Here is a 13,018-nt window from a genome sequence, read left to right as displayed (position 1 = left end):
AAATTCCTCTTTATATTTTTAATAACTTTTCCTATTAAAACACTCTATATAACGTGCTGATTAATATGTAATACATTTATTTTTTTTATAAATTAACAATTAATTTTTAGTACAATAATAATTGTTATTGTAGTACATATTTAAACAAAAACAAAAATTACAACGAAAATTCCATAAACACTATTTTGCAGCTGTACCCGTACTCTCCTCTCTATCTCTCTCAGTTCTATTTGCAACGACAGTAAACAAATAGTACCTCCAATATCATTATGGGCTATTCTGTTTAAGGGGGTATGAGCTATAACCGTGTTTTTGATATGTCTGGTGTAAATGTGCTCTAATATCCTTAATGTCCTTTTAACAATGCCATATAAATTAATAACATTCACACTTATTGTATTGTCTTCATAAATTGTTATAAATTGTTTTTTAATAATGGATCAATCTATTTTATCATACCGCCGCTCAATTCTTTTTACCCGCCAGTCTATCGTCATAGGAAATGGGTGGTACTTAGGTAACGATGGGTTGGGGAGGGTAATGCTAACAGGGTGTGCATAAATAATATATGTATTTAGCTACATAATATGTCAATGTTGAAGCATGACCAATCAATCAAGAAAATATTGCAGGTAAATTTATGATTTTTTTCCACTTTAAAAGTAATGAAAATTAATTTTAAATTATTGTTACTTAATAAAGTAGTTAGGGTGTAATAATAATAAGTTTAGAATAGAGATTAAAGGAGCTTAAAATGTATATATTTTAGAATAAAATCTGTCATATTTAATAGATTAGTAGTTTAGCTAATCTAATTGTTAAACAAAGTTTAACTTACAAACTTGTAAGTCACTTTAAATGGGGTTTCAATTCAATTTATTATAGAATTTATCACTTTAATAATATTAAATTAATATGTCTGTATATTTCTTACACTTATTAATTAATATCACATTAAGGACACGATTTCATAATTATTAACTACTTTGAATTGTTCGATAATTTCTGTTTTTTCGATGTGTTACAAGTTACTTTTGATATCGATAATAATTTAGTCATGCTATCTATATATATAAAAGAGTAACGTTACTGACTGACTGACTGACTGACTGACTGACTGAATGACTGACTGATTCATCATCGCACAGCCCAAACGGCTGAAGCTAGAATCACGAAATTTTAACTGTGGGTTCCTCCCTCCCCAAAACGATCCGATAAGAAGGGATTTTTGGAAATTCGAACGTTTAGGGGGTAAAAAAGGGTAAAAACGGGTAAATTCGGTAACCTTATATCTTCAAAACTAATAAAGATACAAAAAAACTTAAAATAGCATGTTACTCCATTTAAAAAATAAGCTGACAGGTGTTTCGTACTTTTTGGAAATTCGAAACTTTTAGGGGAGAAAACGGGTAAAAACTGTATTTTGGTACTTTTTTTGCACCCTATGTATCTTTTAAACCAATAAACATAGAAACAAATTTTAAATCGTATTCTTTAACTAACAAAAAATAAAAAATATAAGTTTGGTACTTTTTGGAAATTCGAACCCTTAAGGGATAAAAATTGTGTTAATTTTTGGTACTTTTTCATAAAATATGTTTTTCTATAATTTGACATAGACATACGAATATTTTATTATGAGCTCCCACCACGTTACAGAAATTTATTTGAATGAAATTGTACCACCTCAATGGGGATAAAAAAGGTACCAAAAAGGGGATAAAATCGGGAAAATACATTATATTTGAAATTATTAAGCCAATTTTGATAATTTTTTTTAACGTTGGTTCCTGGATTCATACAAAAATTAACTAACAGCGTGTTATTTGGAACTCGAGTACCAAGGTGTATATTGGGCCAAATCCGGGTAAACAGTTTGGTACTTTTTTTAAAACATATTTATTCTTGGGCACATTAACACAGATTTTAATATTTTGATACATGCCTATAGCATAAACAATTTTGGCAAAATGGAATATTTTTAAATTTCAAACTTGAGGGGTGTTCAAGTAAGAAAAGGGAAATTGGTACTTTTCTCCTAATGGTACTTTTTTAAAATTTTAAATTATTTCAGTTATCGACATTAAAGTTAGCTGATATTTATTTGAGTGAAGTTAGTGTTAGGAATAGGGGATAATATTTAGGTACCATAATGTGTGAACTGTACTATAGGTACTTTTTTGTTCATCTAATGGTACTTTTTTTAAATTTCTATAATAATGGACTTAGAAACATGAAATTAAACATATATGGTCCTAAGTGAGTGAGAATTCTAGCGGGAGACTTTTTGGTACTTTTTCTTTATTGGAATGGTACTTTTTGTAATTTCTTCACCAATGAACCTAGAAACATGAAATAAAGCTTATATATAAACCGAGTGAGTGGAAAACCACAAGTGTGGGTTTTTAGGTACTTTTTCTATATTCTAATGGTACTTTTTTGAATTTTCTATAACAATGGAATTAGAGACATGAAATTAAGCATATATGGTCCTAAGTGAGTGAGAATTCTAGGGGAGACTTTTTGGTACTTTTTCTTTATTCGAATGGTACTTTTTGTAATTTCTTCACCAATGAACCTAAAAACATGAAATAAAGACCGGAGTGAGTGGGAATCTACTTTTTGGTACTTTTTCTATATTCGAATGGTACTTTTTGAATTTTCTGTAATAATGGACATAGAAATATGAATTTAAGCATATATGGTCCTAAGTGAGTGAGAATTCTAGGGGGAGACTTTTTGGTACTTTTTCTTTATTCGATTGGTACTTTTTGTAATTTCTTCACCAATGAACCTAGAAACATGAAATAAAGCTTATATGGAACCGAGTGAGTGGGAAACTACAAGTGTGTGCTTTTTGGTACTTTTTCTATATTCTAATGGTACTTTTTGAATTTTCTATAATATAATGGACCTAAATATGAAACTAAGCGTATATGGTCCTAAGTGATTGAAAATTCAAGCGGATACCTCATGGTACCTTTTGTTTATTCTAATGGTACTTTTTTTTAATTTTCTATAGCAATGGACTTAAAAACATGAAATTAAGCATACATGGTCCTAAGTGAGTTAGAATTCTAGGGGAGACTTTTTGGTACTTTTTCTTTATTCGAATGGTACTTTTTGTAATTTCTTCACCAATGAACCTTGAAATATAAAATAAAGGTTATATGGACCAGAGTGAGTGGGAATCCGCAAGTGGCTGCTTTTTGGTACTTTTTCTATATTCTAATGGTACTTTTTTGAATTTTCTATAACAATGGACTTAGAAACATGAAATTAAACATATATGGTCCTAAGTGAGTGAGAATTCTAAGGGGAGACTTTTTGGTACTTTTTCTTTATTCGAATGGTACTTTTTGTAATTTCTTCACCAATGAACCTAGAATCATGAAATAAAGCTTATATGAACCCGAGTGACTGGAAAACCACAAGTGTATACTTTTTAGTACTTTTTCTATATTATAATGGTACTTTTTTGAATTTTCTATAACAATGGACTTAGAAACACGAAATTAAACATATATGGTCCTAAGTGAGTGAGAAGTCTAGGGGGAGAATTTTTGGTACTTATTCTTTATTAAAATGGTACTTTTTGTAATTTCTTCACCAATGAACCTAGAAACATTAAATAAAGGTTATACGGACCCGAGTGGGTGAGCAACTACAAGTGGGTGCTTTTTGGTACTTTTTCTATATTTTAATGGTACTTTTTGAATTTTCTATAACATAATGGACCTAGAAATATGAAATTAAGCGTATATGGTCCTAAGTGATTGAAAATTCAAGCGGATACCTCATGGTACCTTTTGTTTATTCTAATGGTACTTTTTTTTTAATTTTCTATAGCAATGGACTTAAAAACATGAAATTAAGCATACATGGTCCTAAGTGAGTTAGAATTCTAGGGGAGACTTTTTGGTACTTTTTCTTTATTCGAATGGTAATTTCTACACCAATGAACCTAAAGCCATGAATTTAAGCTTATATGGACCCGAGTGAGTGGGAAACCACAAGTGGGGGATTTTTGGTACTTTTTATATATTCTAATGGTACTTTTTTGAATTTCCTATAATAATGGACCTAGACTTTCCAAAAAATCGAAGAATTTCAAAACCGCGGTTTCGGTTTTAAAAAATTAAAAACCGATCGGTTTCGGTTTTGTGATAATTTATTAAATCTTAAGTATTATAGAAACAAAATTAGTTGATAATATAGGAAATGATATACAAATCTAAAATTCAAGCTTGACGGGTTATGGTTTAGTGAATGCGAATTTAAAAGTGATAATCAATGGTACTATTTCCTTATTGCAATGGTACTTTTTGAATATTTTATAATAATAAACATAAAAATTTAAAATTAGGAACACATTTTGCATTTTCTATAATAATGGAAATATGAAATTAGACATTTACAATTAGATTCACAAAGTGAGACTTGATAGTACTATTTATTTCTTCTAATTGGGGTGGCGAAGCGCACCGGGTCAGCTAGTTGAATAATAAAAATGTTCTACTATTTTATTAATTGTCTGCACATGCACAGTGATAATTTATAAACAAAATGCAGACAGACAGTAAAACATATATTAATTATGAATTGTAATACAATTAAAAATAATTACTTTCGAATAAGTTGAGTTCTTTGGAATTTATGTTAAAGAATTTTAATCGGAAAGGGGGCGTTTGTTGCAGGAAGTAATTTAATTAAATTAAATGTAAGTGCTGGTTCACACAAGTCAAGTTTACTTGAGCAAGTTTTGAGAGTACAATCTTTCCAATCTCCTCTCCTCTCTCATCAACAAACTCAAGACTTGTCGTGTATGAACTTGCACTAAATTTACTTTAAAGCATTTATAAGTAAACTAGCATATTACCCGCTACTTCGTTAGCATATTTTTATACCCTTCACCTTCGTGAGAAGGGTATATATAAGTTTGTCATTCCGTTTGTAATTTCTACATTTTTCATTTCCGACCCTATAAAGTATATATATTCTGGATCCTTATAGATAGCGGAGTCGATTAAGCCATGTCCGTCCGTCTGTCTGTCTGCCTGTCTGTTGAAATCAGTTTTCTGAAGACCCCAGATATCTTCGGGATCCAAATCTTCAATAATTCTGTCAGACATGCTTTCGAGAATTTTGCTATTTAAAATCAGCAAAATCGGTCCACAAATGGCTGAGATATAGGAAAAAACCAAGACAACCTCAATTTTTGACCTATTTTTTTACCTATATCTGGATTAATAAGACATTAATATAGACAATATGGATATCTAATGATAGATATTTCAAAGATTGAAAAAAAATTGAAAAAACAAAAAAAAAAAAATTTAAAATTTAAAAAAAAAAATTTTTAAAATTTAAAAAAAAAAATTTTTAATTTAAAATAACAATCGAAAAATTTTTTTTCCAAAAAATTCAAAAAACAACTGGAAAAAAAATTAAATTTTGTTTACCTAAAAATATTTAAAATTTTTATGTTGAAGTCTAATTTGGTGAAGGGTATATAAGATTCGGCACAGCCGAATATAGCACTCTTACTTGTTTGATATTAAAATGTATGTACAATGTACAATTAAAAAATGTGTTATTTATGTAGCATATAACATTTTAACATACCAAATTATTTGATTAGCAAATAACGTTTGTACATAATTTTCAAAATATTTAATCGTCCTATTACATCTGATTTCTATTTAATTTGATTTTTCCAGGTCCATTATTATAGAAAATTCAAAAAGTACCATTAAAATAAAGAAAAAGTACCATAAACACCCACTTGTAGTTTCCCACTCACTCGGGTCCATATAAGCTTTATTTTATGTTAAAAGTACCATTAGAAAAAAGAAAATGTAGCAAAACTCTCCCCCTTGAATTCTCACTCACTTATGACCATAAACTTATCATTAGAATAAAGAAATAGTACTATATAGTTCCACTCGATGGAGTCCATTTTTTTTATTTTTTTTTTCAAAAAGTACCATTAGAATATAGAAAAAGTACCAAAAAGCACCCACTTGTAGTTTCCCACTCAATCGGGTCCATATAACCTTTATTTCATGTTTCTAGGTTTATTGGTGAAGAAATTACAAAAAGTACCATTCGAATAAAGAAAAAGTACCAAAAAGTCTTCCCCTAGAATTCTCACTCACTTAGGACCATATATGCTTAATTTCATATTTCTAAGTGCATTGTTATAGAAATTACGAAAAAGTACCATTAGAAGAACAAAAAAGTACCTATAGTTCAGTTCTCATATTTTGGTACCTAAATATTATCCCCTATTCCTAACACTAACTTCACTCAGATGCATATCAGCTAACTTTAATGTCGATAAGTGAAATAATTTAAAATATTAAAAAAGTACCATTAGGTGAAAAGTACCAATTTCCCTTTTGCTCCTTGAACACCCCTAAAGCTTGAAATTTAAAAATACTCCATTTTGCAAAAATTGTTTATGCTACAGACATGTCTCAAACGATTGAAATCTGTGTTAATGTACCCAAGAAAAAATATGTTTTAAAAAAATTACAAACTGTTTACCCGGATTTGGCCCAATAGACCTATTTACTCGAGTTCCAAGTAACACCCTGTTAGTTAATTTTTGTATGAATCCAGTAGCCAATGTTAAAAAAATTATCAAAATTGGCTTAATAATTTCAAATAAAATATATTTTCCCGATTTTATCCCCTTTTTGGTACCTTTTCTATCCCCATTGCGGTGGTAAAATTTTATTCAAATAAAAATCCGCATCGTGGTGGGAGTTCATAATAAAATATTCGTATGTCTATGTCAAATTATAGAAAAACATATTTTATGAAAAAGTACTAAAAATAAACACAATTTGTATCCCTTAAGGGTTCGAATTTCCAAAAAGTACCAAATTTATATTTTTTATTTTTTGATAAGTAGAGAATATGATTTAAAATTTGTTTCTATGTTTATTGGTTTAAAAGATACATTGGCTGCCAAGAAAGTACCAAAATACAGTTTTTACCCGTTTTCTCCCCTTAAAGGTTCGAATTTCGAAAAAGTACGAAAATACCTGTCAGCTTATTTTTTAAATGGAGTATCATGCAATTTTAAGTTTTTTTGTATCTTTATTAGTTTTGAAGATATAAGGTTACCGAATTTACCCGTTTTTACCCTTTTGACCCCTAAACGTTCGAATTTCCAAAAAATCCCTTCTTATCGGATCGTTTTGGGGAGGGAGGAACCCACAGTTAAAATTTCATGATTCTAGCTTCAGTCGTTTGGGCTGTGCGATGATGAATCAGTAACGTTACTTATAGATTATTGAAATAGGGAGAAAAGTAGCGCTCTATTTTTTTAAGAGCCTGCAAGATAGAAACTATTATTTAGGAACATACAGTAGGGGAATTCCTTTCAATGTTGTTGTAAAACAGAGATTTTCAATTTAATCATTTTAATATTTATTCACAAAAACATTTTAGCTTCCAGATTTATATAGTGCCACACCCAAAATTTCTGTTATATTGCCAATCCTTAATGATATTCTCAGAAACTTATTAATGTTATAAGAAGTTAACACCACGCCTTGACAAGCCATCGTTTTGTCGGCAGATATTACGCACACGAATTTGTTAAAGTTCTTCTATGTGGGGAAAACTTGTCGATTTTCATAGGTTTCTTTGTATTTTTTTTTTTTAAATGGCGGTCTTTTTCTGTGAAAATGTCATTTCATGGTAGTTATAGTTGTGTGAATATTGACAAGAGTTGTCCAAAAAAATAGGGGAACTACGAGTCGTATGAGTAATATTTTTCTAAATACATATTAAGTAAAATTTTTAGCGGGTACACGAATTCATGTAGAACAAGTAAGAATTCTATATTCGGCTTTGTCGAGTCTTGTAGACCCTTTTAATCAAGGCATATTTATATAATTGACCGCATTCCCCAGATTTTTTGGAATTTGACAGGTGACTGGACTAAAATTCTTATATGTATATAAAACAATGTTATCATATGAGCAGAGTCAGTTGAAATAAATTCGCATTGATTTTTTATTAATTTCAAGTGATTTGTTGAGTGTAGAAGTGGGCAACTATGTACTTCAAAATGGCTTAACTAAAATTAAAACAATTTCAATGTGGTTATGTTTATTTACGATTAATTGTATCAAAACAATGTTTAAATTTTTATCAGTAAATGAACGTGTGACTTAAGTCACACAAAATTTAAACAGTTTGTTTACAAAAAGTTTAAGACGATATGTCGTTGGAAAGGGTTTTGAAATGCTTTTCATTTGATATCCGTGTTGTCTATATACATGACTTAGAAATCGAGATATAGGTAAATCAAATCAAGGAATTTGTGGAGTTATGCTTATATCTATTTGTGGTGTTGGAATATAGCGGATATACTAATTTTTACCAACATTTTTTTTCAACCACAATTTTGCTTCACCAAATTTAGTTTTTTCTACAAAATTATTTATAACCAAACTTTTTTCCCCCTAAAATTTCTTTTTCACCTTTTTTATACCCCTAATAGGGGGGTCAGACGGCATGTATTGCTTGTGTATTGGGACATGTATTCGATACATATGGAATTCCATGTGTATGTCAAAATTCACGTTAAACATACGATTCATAATTTCCACGTTCAAACGTACATATGTAATTGCATGTGACATAACCTCTATTAGTTTATATGTTTGTTCTTTTTAACAATATATTTATTTAAAACATTTTTAAATCACAATAAATATTTTAATGCAATGAAATTTATTTTGTTATGATTTTTTTTACTATTTTTTGTTTTGTGTTTTTATTTTGCACTCACACAGTGTTGTATTTCAAAATACAACACTGTTATACACACGAAAATAGAACATGCTCTAATTGCCAAAAATGTCACGTGTAATAAACATGTATTTTACATACACAAAGTTTCATATGGATCACACGGTATGTATATGTTTACATATGGAAAAATGTCCCAATACATGGCACAAAACGCAAGCAATACATGTCGTCTGACCCCTTTAACCAAGATGTATTAACAAGGTGGCAATGTAACTACAACAATTACAACAATACAAGAACAATAGTCATTTTTGTTTGTGTAAAACCGTGTAAAGTGTCAAAATTCACAAAAACGCACTTTTATAAATGAAATAGTTTTTTTTAACACTTTTAAATATTTTATACACATAAAGCGGTGACAAATACTCACTTTTTTATTTAAATATAAAATAATCTTTTTAAAAATGTTTGTAAACAAGCTTTTGACATTTCACAAGGCAAAGCACGAGTACAGCAAAAAATAGTCAGCTGGCGTTACGCTGCCACCTGGTTAAATATGCCTTGCCCCTAACCATGAGTGGTAATAGGGGGGTCAGACGGCATGTATTGCTTGTGTATTGGGACATGTATTCGATACATATGGAATTCCATGTGTATGTCATAATTCACATTATACATACGATTCATAATTTCCACGTTCAAACGTACATATGTAATTGCATGTGACATAACCTCTATAAGTTTATATGTTTATTGTTTTTAACAATATATTTATTTAAAACATTTTTAAATCACAATAAATATATTTAATGCAATGAAACTTATTTTATTATAATTTGTGTGTTGTATTTGAAAATACAACACTGTTATACACACGAAAATAGAACATGCTATAATTGCCAAAAATGTCACGAGTAATACACATGTATTTTACATACACAAAGTTTCATGTGGATCACACGGTATGTATATGTTTACATATGGAAAAATGTCCCAATACATGGCACAAAACACAAGCAATACATGCCGTCTGACCCCCCCTTTAAGGGTATATATAAATTTATCATTCCGTTTGTAATTTCTACATTTTTCATTTGCGACCCCACAAAGTATATATGTATGTATATTCTGGACCGTTATAGATAGCGAAGTCGTTTTATCCATGTCCGTCTGTATGTTGACGTCAACTTTCCATACCCCCCAAATAACTTATAAACATGATTGATACATCAATATATCGGAAATTCTTCCTCGGTAGATATTTACAATCGACAAAATCGGCCCACGAATGGCTGAGATATAAGGAAAAAACCGAGACAACCTCGATTTTTTACCTATTTTTGATCTATATCTGGATTATAATATAGTTATTAATATAGACAATATAGATATCTAATGATAGATATTTCAATGTCCATTACAAGTCCATATAGTAAGTTGGACCCACAATGGGTCAAAATCGGGAAAAATATTTTTTAACCCGAATTTTGTTTCATCAAAAAAATTTGTTTCAGAAAATCATTTTCCAAAAAAAATTTTGATAAAATTTTGAAAAACAATTTTGAACAAAAAAATTAAATTTTTTTTACCTAAAAATAACACTAGTTTACAAATCAAACATTTTTGTTTGCTCATGGAATGAAACTTATATTTTTGAGAAGAGCTACGGACGCTAGTTAATTGAACATTTTTTGTTTCCCACCTATACGTCAAAATTTTGAGATATGTATATGGGTTTTTATTTTTCACATGCCCTGAGTACTACTAATGCATACTGTAGTGTACCTAATTGTGGTATTTAAGTATTTACATCGTTTTTGGGTACTCAACACTCTGGAGAAGCTACCAGATACTTTCAGAGTTGTATTATTTTGACAAATTCCAACAAAAATTAACGAGAAAAAAATAAATACTGTTTAAAAGGACATCTTTCCTGTAGATAAACGTTAATAAATCGCTATTAAGTACAAAACTCTAAAGTAAAAATTATTTTAAAATATCTTATAGAAAATGTAAAATAAACCCAGACCATTTTTGTTTTATTTTCGGAAAAATTATTCAGTCAAATCGAGGTTTTCCTTAACACAAACACTGCAAAATGCTTATTTACTTTAAAAAATTTCGTAAAAGCTTTAGATAAGACAAAACCAGCATTTCAATATGTATGCAGTGTGTTCCCGAGTCTTTCTTTGGCTAAATTAAAAGAAGGGATATTTGTGGGTCCTCAAATAAGAAAAATTTTGGGTGATACCAAATTTGAGTGTCTATTAACCGATGTTGAAAAAGCAGCATGGAATTCTTTTAAACCTGTTGTTCAAGAATATTTGGGGAATAATAAAAGTCAAAATTACAGAGATATTGTTGCGAATTTATTACATAATTTTGAACTGATGGGCGTAAATATGTCCCTCAAAATTCACTATTTACATTCTCATGTGGATTTTTTCCCGGAAAACCTCGGACACTGAGTGACGAACATGGAGAGCATTCCCATCAAGATTTGAAGTTTTTCGATGTTAATTATCAAGGTTTTTGGAACCAGAATATGCTAGGAAACTACTGTTGGAGTGTCGTGAGGGAGACAAATGAAAATAATTATAAAAAAAGACTAAAACACTTCACTTTTAATTTTTTTGTCCTAATTTAATGTACATTTTTATATGTTTAGTTTTTAAGAAATATCTCAAAAGTTTGACGTCCAGGATTTTTTAAAATATTTTTTCCGAAGTTGGAAGACCTAAATACATACATCCCCATATGTTTCAATTCATGAGCAAAAACCTTGTAAACTAGTGTAATTAAAACAAATATAATGTGGTAAAGGGTATATAAGATTCGGCACCGCCGAATATAGCCTTCTTACTTGCTTTTTACCGACATTTTTTAAACAAAAATTCTTGTCCCATAATTTCAATATTTATCTTAAAGTATGCTTTAGAGATCGTATGATTTGACCCCGTTAGACTTTTTCTTGTGGTGAATAAGCCACAAACCACAGCGTCACTCAAAGCCTACTTAACCCTCGGTCAAATTCTGCCTGATTTATGGTTTTCGATTGGAATGGAATTCTGTGTTTTCGGTTTTTTTTGTCATAAAACTGTTTTCATTATAAAACTATGTAAATTTTTATACGTTTTTTTTTAATATTTTTGAAATTTTATGATTATAAAACAATTTTAAATAAAACGTTTTTTGCATTCCATTTATTTTATGGCCTTTTAATTAAAACCTAATAGAAATCGAATTCTTTAAAGTTATAGTTTTAAGGAAAATTTTTGTTAAATTTTAAAAATATTTTACAAAAGTTTCCATTGTATTATTATTCACAGTGTATATTCAGCAAAATGATTGATATTTATAAACTGAATCAATTTTATTTCTTAACAATTTATTATTAAAGAAACAACAAACAAACAATTTTATTTTTTTTTTCTATTCAAACGTTTTTTGCATTAAAAATTTGGTTTATATTTAGTTTTTTGGCAATTACTTTTACTTTTATGTCTTTTTCTAATTGTGTTTAAAATTCCTTATTAGTTACGGTTTGTTTTTGTTCAGAACTTACACTCAAAAATAATAATTCTAATTTGTTTTTATTTATTATTTGTTTAACAAATTTAGTTTTACCCGAGTTTATTTTGTATTTATTTTTTATGTTTAATATTGAAATTTTTATTTAGTTTTAGCCGCGTTGTGGTGAATCTAATGATGCGCGTTTGCTTACTAAACACAAATTCTTTCAAATTGTTTTGTTTTTTCCTTTAATATTTTGCTAAAGGTGCCATTACCACTATTATAAGTAGTTTAATGTTATGATTACTAACTTTTGTTTTTATCATCGATAAAAAAATACTACAATTACAAAAACAACAGCACAATAAACATACGAATACTGTTGGTTTGTTGATTTTGTTGTTGTTGTCTTTGCTGAGAATATTGTTATTATTGTAAAATACGCAATGATAACAGCTGACTGTTAATGTTAAACAGTACATGTTAACAAGTACATGCGTTGTTGTTGTTCTTTTTACTATTAACAAGACTGTGTAATGTAAAATAAATTAAATGCATTTCCCCCAAGTAAACACAAACATATTTCTCTCTCTCTCCCTCCCCTTTCTATCGCATACACACTAACACCTAAAATGTTATTGACATTTGTCAACAAATAAGTGTAAATAGAAGGGTCCTTTTATGTTGTAATTACCAAAACAAAGCAGAATAACAAAGATAGAGAGTAGAG

At 29.2% G+C, this 13,018-nt stretch overlaps 1 protein-coding gene across 2 annotated transcripts in view; it reads right to left on the bottom strand.

Moving 5' to 3' along the window:
• The window catches only part of Fa2h (Fatty acid 2-hydroxylase), a 41,344-nt gene that overhangs the window by 13,921 nt on the left and 14,405 nt on the right, over window positions 1–13,018 (bottom strand). Inside the window, exon 1 of one of the 2 annotated variants that reach the window (XM_065513629.1) lies at window positions 12,341–12,362. The exons of the other annotated variant lie outside the window; for it this stretch is intronic. The gene's annotated coding sequence lies outside the window, so the exon portion shown is untranslated. Of the gene's footprint in view, window positions 1–12,340; window positions 12,363–13,018 lie in introns of those variants that run through there. 2 annotated transcript variants of the gene reach the window in all.

Source organism: Calliphora vicina, chromosome 5 (assembly GCF_958450345.1).
Source record: "Calliphora vicina chromosome 5, idCalVici1.1, whole genome shotgun sequence".
Classification (NCBI taxonomy): Eukaryota; Metazoa; Arthropoda; class Insecta; order Diptera; family Calliphoridae; genus Calliphora; species Calliphora vicina.
Note: the sequence above shows the minus strand (reverse complement) of the source record. Positions and strands in the feature narration are given on the sequence as shown.